The sequence below is a fragment of the Cibotium barometz genome, chromosome 51 (assembly GCF_041138505.1).
Source record: "Cibotium barometz isolate CiBa-2024 chromosome 51, ASM4113850v1, whole genome shotgun sequence".
Classification (NCBI taxonomy): domain Eukaryota; kingdom Viridiplantae; phylum Streptophyta; class Polypodiopsida; order Cyatheales; family Cibotiaceae; genus Cibotium; species Cibotium barometz.
The window spans coordinates 20,305,394-20,320,205 of record NC_141096.1 but is presented as its reverse complement, the minus strand read 5'-3'; positions in this window follow the sequence as shown (position 1 = coordinate 20,320,205).

The window sequence follows — 14,812 nt, the reverse complement described above, 5'->3', positions numbered from 1 at the left end:
TCCTATCCATAGAACAATTACTATTTGGGATTTACTTTATCTATCGTAATAACAAAAATTGAGTCTCGATTTACGGATCCATCAGCCTAGCCTAACCCCATCCAGTCCCATGGGTTAGCCAACCTCCCAACCACTGTAGTGATGGGATCCAATTAGGAATTTGGTTAGGTTTTGTCCCGGGTACCAGGGAAAAGAGTTCCCAGGCCCCCTAGCCGGAAGTTCATGCAAACATAAAATTAGTCACACCACTTACACACCCAATATGAAATTGCCTTTTTCTCAGTATCAGCTAACTTTAAAACAATCCTTTAACGAAACCATTATGTCACTGATGACAATCCTCAAAATCTCTAGTTGAATCCTTATTTCCAATCATTCATTCATCGGTGTACTTATGGCATCATTGGCAACCAGAACGCTCACCACCTGTTCATTCATCAGGGGCCTTTTCAATAGTTCCTAGCTCATAGTACCCGACAATATTTTCACATATAAAAATTCAAGATGGAATCCTCGTTGAAGATCAGCAAGATCAATCAACAGATCCATATAAGAGAGCCATGGATACATCCGTTGAGGACCAGCAAGGTCAGTCAACCAGATCCATGCCCGGTTTCAGAAAACAACTCTTACTCCTTGTTCCAATATCTTCCACGACGCACGTGTGGGTATCTTCGACGACCCATAGCCCGAGCACCGTATGGTCAGCACCCTCTAGGATCCTTCGCAGGTGACCTAGCGCTTCACTCATAGGCCGCTTCCTTGGTCCCTCATCCACCGTACCGGGGAAGCTCACCATTTAAATCGAACAGAGGCTGGTCAAGACCTCAGTCGACCTTGCTATGCGAGACGTCCTCCATTGACTCTCCGTCAGCAGTTGCAACTTTATCAGATTGGTCTCCATGACCTTAATCCACAAGACGGTCAAAATGCTTGCCCAGCATTCTTGACATAAAACAGTCATTTACAAACAGGTCACAAAATACAGTTTATTCTCATCCATTCACTCATATCGATGACACATTATTTCACACACACATTCACATTCATTATTCTACATACACATCCATGTTCGTACATCCACATCATACATCCAATCCCATATCCGCATTCGTACATACACATCCATATCCACATCCATACATCCACATCCACATCCACATCCACATCCACATTCACATCCATACATCCACATCTACATGCATACATCCATTTTCACATCCTCATTCATACATCCACATCCATATCTACATCCATACATCCACATTCACATTCATACATACACATCTACATGCATACATCCATTTTGACATCCTCATTCATACATCCACATCCACATACATACATCCACATCCGTATCTACATCCATACATCCACATCCACATCCACATTCACATTCATACATAGACATCTACATGCATACATCCATTTTCACATCCTCATTCATACATCCACATCCACATACATACATCCACATCCGTATCTACATCCATATCCACATTCATTCATACATCCACATCCACATCCACATTCACATTCATACATACACATCTACATGCATACATCCATTTTCACATCCTCATTCACATTCATACATACACATCTACATGCATGCATCCATTTTCACATCCTCATTCATACATCCACATCCACATACATACATCCACATCCGTATCTACATCCATCTCCACATTCATTCATGCATCCACATCCACATTCAAATTCATACATCCATTTCCACATTCCCATTCATATAACTACATACGCCTTCACATCTATTCTTTTACATCACATCCATTCTCGCCCTATCAAAACCCATATACATCTTATCCCATCACATACACTTCTTACCTCATCCCATACACATCTTATCATATCTAAACTCCTCTTATCACATCCTAACTCATCTCATATGCATCTTATCACATCTTATCACATCTCATACACCTCTTATCACATCCTATCACATCTCATACACATCTTATCACATCTTAACTCATCTTATCACATCCTAACTCATCTCATATGCATCTTATCACATCTTATCACATCTCATACACCTCTTATCACATCCTATCACATCTCATACACATCTTATCACATCCTATCACATCTCATACACATCTTATCACATCCTATCACATCTCATATGCCTCTTATCACATCCTATCACTTCCCATATCTATTTATAGAATACAAGAGAATTCTTATATTTGATATAAGATTTCTTTACACATTTATGTATGCATAAATTCTATTTAAGGAGATTAATACTTTCAAAGTAAAAATTAATCTTTTATGCATCTTCCTATGCATAAATTCATTTTAAATAAAAATGACACTTTTTAATTAAAATTCAATCTTTTATTCATCTTTCTATGCATAAATTCAATTTAGATGATAATGACACTTTTGAATTAAAAATCAATCTTTTATGCATCTTCTTATGCATAAATTAAATTTGGTAGGAATTACACTTTTAGAATAAAAGAATTTCTCTTATGCATCTAAATTATGCATAAAATCCATTTATGATGAAAATCACACTTTTAGTATACAAAGAATATCTTTTATGCATACCTCTATGCATGAAATCCAAATATGATAAAAGTAACACTTTTATAATAAAATAATCAACTTTTATGCATACTTCTATGCATGAAATTCAATTGTGATAAAAGTAACACTTTTAGAATAAAATAATCAACTTTTATGCATACCTTTATGCATGAAATTCAAATATGATAAAAGTAACACTTTTATAATAAAATAATCAACTTTTATGCATACCTCTATGCATGAAATTCAAATATGATAAAAGTAACACTTTTATAATAAAATAATCATCTTTTATGCATACCTCTATGCATGAAATTCAAATATGATAAAAGTAACACTTTTATAATAAAATAATCATCTTTTATGCATACCTCTATGCATGAAATTCAAATATGATAAAAGTAACACTTTTATAATAAAATAATCATCTTTTATGCATACCTCTATGCATGAAATTCAAATATGATAAAAGTAACACTTTTATATTAAAATAATAATCTTTTATGCATACCTCTATGCATGAAATCTAATTATGATAAAAGTAACACTTTTATGTTAAAATAATAATCTTTTATGCATACCTCTATGCATGAAAATCAATTATGCATAATATAAAAATCAATTTCTCTAGGATTACAATGAATATCTTTCAATTAATCTAGAATGATAATTCCTAGAATATGGTAGGAAGTCCTCTTTTCATGCTTTGAATGAAATTATTTTATACGTAATTTTTATAAAAATTTTGCCATAGCTCCGCTGTTATGACTGATAAATCTCAATTTTTCTAAGGGATAAAGCTTATCATTAAGGAAATAATTAGAATGATCCCTAATTGGATCATTATTCCATAATGGATTGAATCATCAATATTCATGAAATACATAAACTAAAAGCATAGAAAAAAGCTATTAATTTTCCTCAACAAGCATAGATTAATCTTGGATTAAGGAAAAGCTTTATGAAAAGCTTCATTTGGATTGAGAATGGGTCATGAGTATGACCATTTCTTGAGTGAGAGAGAAATTACATAAAAACCATTAGAATTAAGCATAAATAAAAATTTATGTAATTCTTTACTATCATTAATCAATTAACTTCAATAGCATTCATCAAATTATGTAATTCTTCACTACCATTCATTAATTAACTTCAATAGCATTCAAAAACCATTCCAATTAAGCTTCTCAAGCTTGAGAGGGTAAGCTTCTCAAGCTTGAGAGGGGTTGAGAAGAGAGAACCATTGAGAAATTATAGAAAAGAATCAAAATTCACCATTTACCTTACAAATTGCTTGATTGTTCTTTCATGGTAGAGGCCCCCAACCAATCAATTGGTTAAGTATGTTGATGGAGCCACCAATGGGGATTGAAGAAAGAGGGAAGCTCCAATTTCATCAATTTGGAGAGAATTTTAGAGAATAGTAAAAATTAGCATTATTTCAGCATAATTCTAATATAGTAAAATTCTCTTATTTTTTTCCAAAGGACTCATGTTCTATTTATAGGAGAGGGAGGCTCTAACCAAGGCTAACTGATTTCTAGAATTTTCCAAATTCAGTTTGGTTGAATTTGGACCAAATTTGGACCTAATTTGGTTCCTTTTTTATTCGGTTTGGTTCCATTTTGATTTGGTTTGGTTCAAGAGAGAGAAGAGATAAAAATATCACAATATTTTTGAGTTTAAAACTCATTCAAGCATGTGAAGTATGCACCTCCTTTAAGGGACTCCCCTTCCTTACATATGTGTCAAAATGGAATCATTATACCCAAAATATCTCATTTTTTGGATATTACTCATAGTTTCTTACTAATAAACCTTGTACATAGTCAACTCTTCATCTTATGTGAGCATTTACTCATTTTTGGGTATCTTCTTTTACAAATTGGATTTATCTCCTCCCTACACATGGATTGATGCTATTGGCCCTTAGGAACCTTAATTGGACCATAATCCAAAAATTTCTGAAAATCTAGATCCTTAGGCTAAGGTCCTTTATACCCATTTCCAATTAATTCTAATTGCATATTAGAAAGTTCTTTTTCAATTTTTGTTTCAGAGGAATTCATTTTAATAATATGAGAAATTTTTCTATCTAAAAATATTCAAAATCTGAATATTCTCTCTCTAGAATATTTTCTCTCTCTATGTTAAAACGGTTAGAAATAAGATCTTTTATATTTCTGAAGAGGAACTAATTACACGGGAAGATGCTGGTCATCTTGAGAGGCTGGGAAGGAATCTTTCATTCTCTCCCACTTGAAAAACGCGAGATGTCCTCATCTCGCAAACTGGGGGTAATTTCGCAAGATGCACGAATATGAGACTGAGAGAAAATTTAATTAAGATTAACCACCAAGAAAAGTCTCAAAGAGAGTAAGACTCAGGACAAGAACAAAGATTTCAACTTTATTCACTCTTGGAACATATACAGTAAAGATAGAAGAACTTTTTACACTTCCATAAGCCCGTCCATCATATGGTCACAAAAGCAGCACTCACAAGCTGCACACGTATAAGGTAACTCGTCTATGGAAACAATTCGGCCGGTTATTGCAGCACCTATCTCATTGGTATGAGGTGACCTATTAAAAGGACCTCTGAGAGGCAAGCCAAAAACGGGATAAAGGCATATCTTCTGATAAGAAGAAAACACGCTAGGAAGAAGACCCACTCAGAAAACCCAACATGCCTTGATATCATCATGCAATAGTATCGGGACCCAAACCCAAAGCTTCAATAACCATAGCCAAGCGAACATTGTTACGAAAGTGCTGTTGACCCCTCGGTGTTACCCTAGTTATGTCTTGATAGGTCCACCATTTGGTCTGAGCTACAGAAGTTCCCAAGTGAGGGAAAAGTGAGCGCTCATACAGTTCTATAAAATCCTTCTTCACACACTCACTTGCGTCTTAAAGGTGAGAAATCATCATGGATAAAACCAATTCCTACTGCCAAGCCATAAAGGAGATTAAGAAAGAAAGGAGATCGATGGAAGTAAGATTACTGCGAGTGACAAGTAAGAGTTACGACTTATATAAAGAAGGAACTAGCGTAACCTAGAAGCCACTGGGGTATCTTGCCACTGAAGTTTTACCGTCTCTCCATGATTTGGGTTTGGCACAAATTTCTATAGAAGGCATTAAGAACTTTGAGATGAGGAGATAATAGAAGTTCGTAGGCTAAGTCACCTACTTTCTTTGGTCCACAATATCTGGGGGATAACTACTTATACTCTCCAAGAGATAACGAACTTCTTTTGGTCCGTACTCAAATGAAGTCCATATCTGCTTCTTTGAATTCTTTGACTGTCCTCTTCTTATTTGTATACTGTTTCTGTCGATCCTGGGCAACTTTTATATCTTTATGAATTGCCTGCATCTGTTGCTCTATGTCGTCAAGCATTTGACTGGTTATCTCGACCCTAATCAATGGGTCGGACCTAGTTAATGGAGTTAAGCAATCTTGTCCGAGAACGGACCCTGATTAGATTGGTATGAAAGAATTGGTCTCTAAATTTGGGTTCTTGACCTCCCTGTGCCCTTGTCATGGCAGGAGTCGGGCAGTCTTTTAACTGATGACCAAAACCTTAGCATCCAAAACATCGGTTCTCACTTCTGAACTCATCGTTCAGAATCCTTGAAACAGGTGGGGCTCCTGAGAAGTATTCTGGGGAAAGGGTCTTCCTTTTTAAACAAAATCTTTCTTTTATTTTAGAGAGGGAATAATTATAAGATCAGAAAGGGAGATTCTTACTCCTGCATACCTCGAAGGTTGGAGAGGAATCTTACATTCTACCCACTTAAAAAAGTGCGAGATGTCCTCATCTCGCAAGGTAGAGGACAACTCTTTTTCTTAAGATCCAATTTATTCAGGGGTTGCTTATATTCTGGTCAACCCAACAGAATACTGGGATAAATATCCCTTATATAGAACTCATCATTAAATAACAATTCATTCAGATCATATCATTCATATCTTTAATACGATAATGGTCCATTAGACCAAAAAATTTCCTTCTGAACATTCCTCCACGGGAGTTTCAGTTAAGTAAGTTCTCAATTTGCCATCCCTTAACTTGATCTACCGTGTCAAGTATTAACAGTGATGACCCCTGGATCGAAGTCATTTTTAGCAATTTTTAGGGTTTAAATAGGGTCAATTGTGGTTATTTTAGGTGCATTTCCATGGTATTTGAAAGCATATGTGTGTGGAATGTCATGGTATTTGCATGCATCACGATTGTCGATGTTGTCCATTGGTGTAAGCACATTGCATGGGAATGGTGACGATTAATATTATTTTGTAGGCAGAGGAGGTTGTATGTAAGTGGATAGAGAGAAGAGAGGGATTGAGGGGAGAGAACGAGGGTTAGTATAGTTATGTGGGTACAAATTTGTAGACCTTAATGTGGGTATAAATGAAAAAATTCCAAAATAAAAAATGAAGGGGTGGGTAGTTTTAGCACCCGTTGGCACCCTCTTGAGAGAATAGAAGAGAGAGAGAAAATGTTTTTTCTCTTTCTGGCTGGCGTGAAGAATACGAGGAGGAGGAGGAGGAGGAGGAGGAGAAAAAGAGAAGAAAAAAAAAAGAAGAGAAAGAAAGAAAAGAAGAAAAAAATAAAGAAGAGAAAGAAAGAAGAGGAAGAGAGTTCATGAGAATAATGAGTAGAGAGAGAGAAGAAAGAAAGAAAGAGTTTTGAAGTGTGAAAGAGAGAGAATGAAGAGTGGAGTGAAGTGAAGATTAGCCAAATGTTGAATGCAGTGATGCTGTTGCAGATTGACTGAAACGTGGAAGTGTTGAAAATATCGGTTCTTTTTCATTAAACTATTGGAAACAATTTACACAAAACTATTTTGATATTAAATTTCTTTATTCAATTTAGAATGGTGAAGTTATGTCTTGATGATCTGTTGGGTCATAGTAGTTTGTTCTTTTCCATTTGTGTGTCTGTGTGTGTGTGTGTAAACAAAACATTGTAAATTATTTCATACAAAAAGATGTCTTTTCGGTGTGTGTTTCTAGGATTTAGGCTGTGTGTGGTTGTTATTTAAGACGCATTCACTGTTTTAGTGGATATTTAGTGCGTTGGACTAGAGAGTAGGAAGGCAAGTCATTTTTGGTGCGTTCGTGTCGGGAGATCACTAGCTAGTTAGTAGCTACGGGATATCTCGGCGCATATATTTTGCGTGTGAGAACCAGGGTTTAGGAGTTCAAAAAAAAAACAAAACAAAACAAAACAAAACAAAACAAAAAAACGGCACGACTCCTAGGGTCAGAAGGATCAGAAGGACTTAGGAGTGGCCGCGCAAGGAGTCAAATGAGAGAGGGGCATTGGTAAACACATGTGATTTTTTGGAGAGTTTTGCTAGCTGGGTTCCGTACGAAGAAGAACGACAAGAGTGGGAGGACATATTCATTCAAGAATATTACCCACGGTTTCCCAGTGATGTGATACGTAAGATCAAGGCCACATACTGCAGGGATTATCTTAGATCTATAGAGCCCTTTGGTTTGTTCCATGCACCAATCTGGTGGAAGTGGTTTATCAAGGCAATCTTAAGGTCCATCAAGCTAGATAATCCAGAGAATCACGAAGAACCTCAGGAAGTAAGAAGTGCATGAGTGAGTCTACTCAGGGTCGAACAATTGACCCAAGACAAGCAAGGGAAGAAAGGAGGAAAAGGAGGGCTGAACGAGCTGAAATCCGTCTCGCTGCGCAATTAGAGTTAGTGAACCTATTGTCGAGAGAGCAAGAACCGAACGTGACACAAGGAAGATCCTTGGATAGCGGTAAATTTCAGGTTAGCGTTCCTTCTAGTCTAAGTGGGGAAGATCTTTCGTGTGATGACCAAACAATAAGGGATTTAGGAGTCAGCAATTGACCTATACAAGTTGATAGCCCAACAAGAGAAGAAAGAGAGACTATTGCAGGCACTAGCGGTAGTGTGCCTAGAGGACTTAGAAGCTATCCGTGATTACCTAGGGTAAGACCTAGAGCTTTAAATTTCTGGGACGATCCAACTTTTGAGGTATTACCATTTTTCCAAATGGCTGTTCCAGCACAAAGAGCAACAATCCGGTTAGCCGACTTTGTGCAATTTGTGGGACTTTGGGACGAGGATCCTGATGCGCATTTACAAAAGTTTGAGGTGACATGTGTTGCTAACGAGATAATTGATCAAGATCAAAAGCTGCATATCTTTCCGGCAACTTTTAAAGACGAAGCAGCAAGTTGGTATGGCAACTTGGATGCAGCCTCCAAGGCCACGTACCAAAATCTATCAACATCTTTTTTGGCCAAATTTAGAAGGCAAGGTTTTCAAGATAGATTGGCCCAGCAATTAGACTACTTGTTGCAAGGAGTGAACGAGAGCATTGACCATTACATACAACGCATGGAGACCATTGTGAGGAAGATGGGAGTAGCAGCCCCTAATGATGACACACAAAAGCGTCGTTTGATTGATGGTCTAAGGGATCCAGAGGCTCAGAAGTATGTTGGGCTTCGTCGGCCTGTTGATTTGAACGCGGCCAAACAAGAAGCTAGAAACTGGGAAGAGGTACAGCTGGGACAGCAATGACGGAGGGAATTACTTTATGGCCCTATGGGGACATCACCTATGGTTAGCTCTATGAGACCCCAGGAGGTCTCAACAATTGCCGGTCCCTCACAACCACAGGTGGTTGTTAATACAAATCCAGCATCATACATGCCTCCAAACCCATATATGACTGCACCGGCATACATGCTTCAGACCGGAACACCACCACCACCTTTAGTGAGCGAGGCAAGGGTGGGGGACATTGTGACAAGTGTGTTGGGAAAATTTAAAGAGGAGATCTTAAGTGCTGTGCGAGCTCCAGTAAGGGACGTTATGGCTATAGAGCCACAGCGGCCTACTATGCAAGCCAGTGTGCAAAGTCCACCCCGATCGAATATATGGTGTGGGAAATGTCATGGCTATGGCCACTTGGCTATAGAGTGTCCTACTATATCTCGAGTCGTACCTGATCAACCACGAATCTTGTTTTGTACTTATTGCTTGAAAAACAATCATACAGAGGAAAATTGCTTTATTAAGCAAGCACATGAGAGAAGGCAAGCGCAGGGGATGAACACTAATTTTAATTGCATGGATAATAATAATATTACTTATGAAATTGGACCTCCACCTCAACCTTTCATGCAAAGAGAAATCCCAGAGCCCTATAAGCAACAATTGCAGCAAGGATTACCCGCACAAGCCCGACCTCCATTTCCTCGAGGGCGAGGGCAAGGTGGAATGAGGGGACAAAGGCCAGGGTCACCATATCAGCCATATTTTGGCCGGGGTTATCAAGGATATGGAAGTCCTAATACAATTACCCAAGGAACAGTGATTTGTTGGAACTGCCACCAAGAAGGCCACATTGCTGCATATTGCCCGAATGCAAGGGCACACCAAGATTATGTTCCTTTATGTAAGCAATGCAGTGAGGAGGGCCATGAGGAGAAAGATTGCCCTAAAAGTAATGCAAAATTAATAGGGGACAAAGGGAAGCAAATTGTAGATGAGGGTCCAGGTACTTCAGCAAATTTAGTGGAAGTAGTCCCTATAGTAGGTGCTAGGAAAGAATCGACAAACAGAAAATCTAGAAAGGTGACATTTTCTCATAATCATCCCATGGTGGGAGTTGTCACTAGATCCCAGGGGAAAGTGCAAAGGACTGCAGAAAGCTTGCCGAAATCAACCCAATTAGAAGGAGAAAAAGTAAGCATGCTTAAGGAGGCATCTTTAGAGGAAGTTGCAGAGAGTCAAGAGCTAGTGACGGATGAGCAATCGTCCGATCAACCTCCCATAGCACGCGTAGGAAAAGGCCCTCACTATGTGAGGTATACTCGAAAGTTGCTCAGAGAATGTGAGAGATATAAGCAAAAAGATAACAAGAGTGAGGATGGCTCGTCGTTGCAAAAGATGAGTAGAAGGAAAAATAAGTCATTTTCCAGAGAGTTCTTGAAAGCACAATACAATGAAACAATAGGAGGTGATGGAGGAGAGTTCAATGATTGGACTGATTTCAAGATGATTGAGGTAGTGAGGGATGCTTTTATGGTCCAAATTGAGGAGCCTATTAATGATGAAGAGGAAACAGACCCTTTAATGGTGATACCTTATACCCATGAAAGTCTTGTAAGTGCTCATTCTTCGCACGAAGAAGAGGAGGAGTGTAACACCAAGCAAAAGTTTCTAGAAAATGTTTGTTTCAAAGTGAGAGACCATCCACCTATACAAGCTAGATCTCGTCGACGATCAGCCTTTGTTTCTGATGCATTAGAAATTACTCAGCGCTGGGAAGTTGAAGAGGGAAAATGCTTTACATTGGGGAGTCAATTGCAAGAACGAACCTTAACTAGATTGAGAGAGGTGCTACAAACATACAAACATGTCTTTGCTTGGTCCTATAAAGACTTGCAGGGAGTGAAACCTGAGATATGCCAGCATTACATTGATTTAGAGCCAAACGCTAGGCCGGTATGCCAACGTCAAAGGCGCACAAACCTTGTCTATGCAGAGCTTGTGAAAGCAGAAATAACAAAGCTGTTAGATGCGGGTTTCATTTATCCTGTGGCATACAGTGAGTGGGTTTCCCCAATTGTAATTGTTCCAAAGAAAAATCGTAAGATTAGAATTTGTGTGGATTATCGAAAGCTAAATGATAAGACTAAGAAGGATCACTTCCCATTGCCTTTCACTGATCAAGTTCTAGACCGAGTAGCAGGGCATAAATTGTATTCCTTCTTAGATGGTTTTAGCGGTTATAATCAAATACAAATCCACCCAGATGATCAACCAAAAACCACTTTTACAACAGAATGGGGAACTTATGCTTATCGAGTGATGCCATTTGGATTATGTAATGCTCCATCTACGTTCCAACGGGTGATGATGGCTTCATTTCAAGAGTTTTTACAAAAGTGGATGGAAATCTTTTTGGACGATTTTTCAATTCAAGGGGATGAGGAGGATATGCCTGAGAAGTTGGCTAAGGTCTTTGATCGTTGTCAGCAAACCGGTATTTCCTTGAATCCGGAGAAATGTGTTTTTGGCATTAAGAAAGGAATCTTGTTAGGTCACGTGATTTCATCTGAGGGCATTACTGTGGATGATAGTAAAATCAATAAGATACGTGATCTGCCTGCTCCTACAACTATGAAGCAATTACGAGGGTTTTTGGGACATGCTAATTATTATCGCCGATTCATATTGAATTTTGCTTCGGTGGTAAACCCTTTAACTACTCTTCTTCGGAAGGATGTACCCTTTGAATGGTCACAAGATTGTCAGGAGGCTTTTGATACAATCAAAGATCGATTGATAAAAGCACCAATTTTGATACCCCCAGATTGGTCTAAACCTTTTCATATTCATGCAGACGCTTCACACACAGCTGTAGGAGCAGTTCTTTGTCAAGCAGACGATAAGAAGGTAGACCATCCGATTTATTATGCGAGTTGACAGGGACAGAGAGAAATTACACTACAACGGAGAAGGAATGTTTATCCATGGTATTTGCCGTGAATAAATATCGACATTATTTATTGGGCAAGTTTTTTACAATTTATGTGGATCATCAAGCACTAAGATACCTTTTGAACAAGACAGATCTTGCGGGGCGAGTAATTTGATGGATGTTACTTTTTCAAGAGTTTGATATTGAGGTGGTTACTCGTCCTGGAAAATCTTATGTATTGGCGGATCATCTTTCTCGGCTTTTGACTGAGGATATTGAGGAGGGAGTGGATGATGAATTGCCTGATGCGGCATTATTTTTGACCGATTGTACACTTCCTTGGTTTGCGGATATTGCAAATTTCTTGAGCACTGCTCATTATCCAGGAGGCGCCAGCAAGCATGAAAAAAAGAAAATTTTATTGCAATCTCGCCACTACACCCTCTTTGGTGGTTATTTGTATCGTTATTTTCCTAGGGAGGGGGTGTATTGTCGTTGTGTGCGAGAGGATGAGATACCTTCTATCTTACGTGCACTTCATGATGAGCCATGTGGAGGTCATTTTGCGGGGGAATTAACCGCTCGCAAAGTATTGCTAGCAGGGTATTGGTGGCCAACTGTTTATAAAGACTCTTTTGAGCATTGTAAACGTTGTGATAAGTGTCAACGGGTTGGTCGACCCACACCACAATTTGCGACCCCTTTAAATCCAATCTTGGCTTCAAAACCTTTTGAGAAATGGGGAATTGATTTTGTGGATCCGATTGATCCACCCACTCGTTATCGATCCAATTGATACATTCTTGTGTGCACGGATTATGTGACCAAGTGGGTTGAAGCTAAACCTTTGAAAACTGATAGGGCATTGGATGTCGCCAAATTTTTATATGAAATATCATTACTCGTTTTGGTTGTCCGTTGGAGTTGGTGAGTGATCGTGGTTCTCATTTTTTAAATGAGACCATTACGGAATTAACGGAACTTTACAAAATCAAGCATTGAAAATCCACTCCATATTATCCTCGAGCTAATGGTCAAGTGGAGGTGACCAATCGAATACTGGGAACGATTTTAACCAAGACAGTATCGGAAAATCGACGTGATTGGGATGAGCGATTGTTTGAGGCTTTGTGGGCATACCGTACTACATTTAAGGTCACGACTCAAAATACACCTTTCACTTTAGTGTATGGTACAGAAGCAATTTTCCCAATAGAGAAGGAAATACCCACATTACGCGTTGCCTTGGAATCTCGACTAGGTGAGAAGGAATCTTTAGAGGCTCGATTACTGGCCTTGGTGAGGTTGGATGAGATACGTTTAATGGCTCTGCAAAATGTTGAGGCGATGCAACATAGACGAAAGGCTTGGCATGATCGTTACATTAAGGTGAGAGAGTTTCAAAAGAATGATCAGGTTTTAGTCTATGACAAACGATATTATAAGTTTCCTGGCAAATTACAAATGAGGTGGTTAGGCCCTTTCAAGGTGTTAGAGGCCTTTAATAATGGTTCTTTGATTGTCCAAGACCCTGATGCTATAATAGCTCCTTTTCGTGTTAATGGTCTTAGGGTGAAACATTATTTTGTTTAAGTTGGTAATTACGTGGGTCAAGTTGGTTCATTGTATATTTTTCACATGAGTTTTGCTCTTTGTTATTTTGCATTGTTTTGATGGGATTGGTGGGTTTATCAGGTTTTGGTGCGATCAATTCGATTTTTTTTCAGACAAGTGGTATACAGGTGGTATGGAGTTTTCTCTCAATGCTTTGTTTTATTTTCTTCATCCTTATGTGGTTTGGTTTGGGTGGGATGGTATTTTAGCATTAGTTGTAGACCCTATTTGGGTTGATGAGTTGGAATGGTTGTTTCGGTGGTTGGCTGCCGGGGAATCTCTTCCAATTGCTGAGAGCGACTTTGGTCGCATGGCCCAATCTTTGGCCGTTATTGCGCCAGAGATTTTTGGTTCAGGTGTGGACACCTTAACCGATGCGTCCGATGATTCTTCGGATGATTCTTTTCATCCTGAATATGTTGTGGTAGACTATCTTGATGAGGAGGATAAGGATGAGGGTTTGGGCTTTGGCCTTCCTCATGGTTTGTATCGGATACTTCTACCTAGAGGGAGTAGTTTTGTTTCGAGAGCTGTACTTTTGAACAAGACAGAGGGCCATGGGGTGACACCTCAACTTTTGTCTTTTGGTGTAGTGAATGCGCCTGTGAGTTTTCGTACCGTTTTTTCTGAGTCCCATGATGTCAATTAGTTTTGTTTTTCTTGTTATTTATTTCAAAAAAAAACTTTAAAAAGAAACAATTGTTTTGTTTGTGTGATTTGTTATGTGTTTTTGTTGTTTATTTTGGTTTGCATGTGGATTGGGTTTTTTTTGTGTTTGTTTGTTTTTAGTTTTAGGTACATTATGTTTCTTTGAAGTTGTAAGCTAATTGTTTGAATGGTTAGTATGTGCAGATATGGTATTTTCTTTGTATTTTTGCATTGCTAGGTGCAAGGAGATGGGGGAGTAACTTGGGAACAATGATATCATAGTATTGAAGATTGTTTATGGACATGCAATTTTTGCTACTCAGAGGATATGCAGTGTTCCACAGGTGTATTTTCTCCAATATATTTGGTTTTTTTTTTTTGGTATCACTTGCATGGTGTGAGTAATAATGGGGATTGTGAGTTGTGTTAATCTAGTTGCAATTGCTTGGTACTTGACTTATATGATTCTTTCTTTTGGAAAGATTTGGGGTTTATT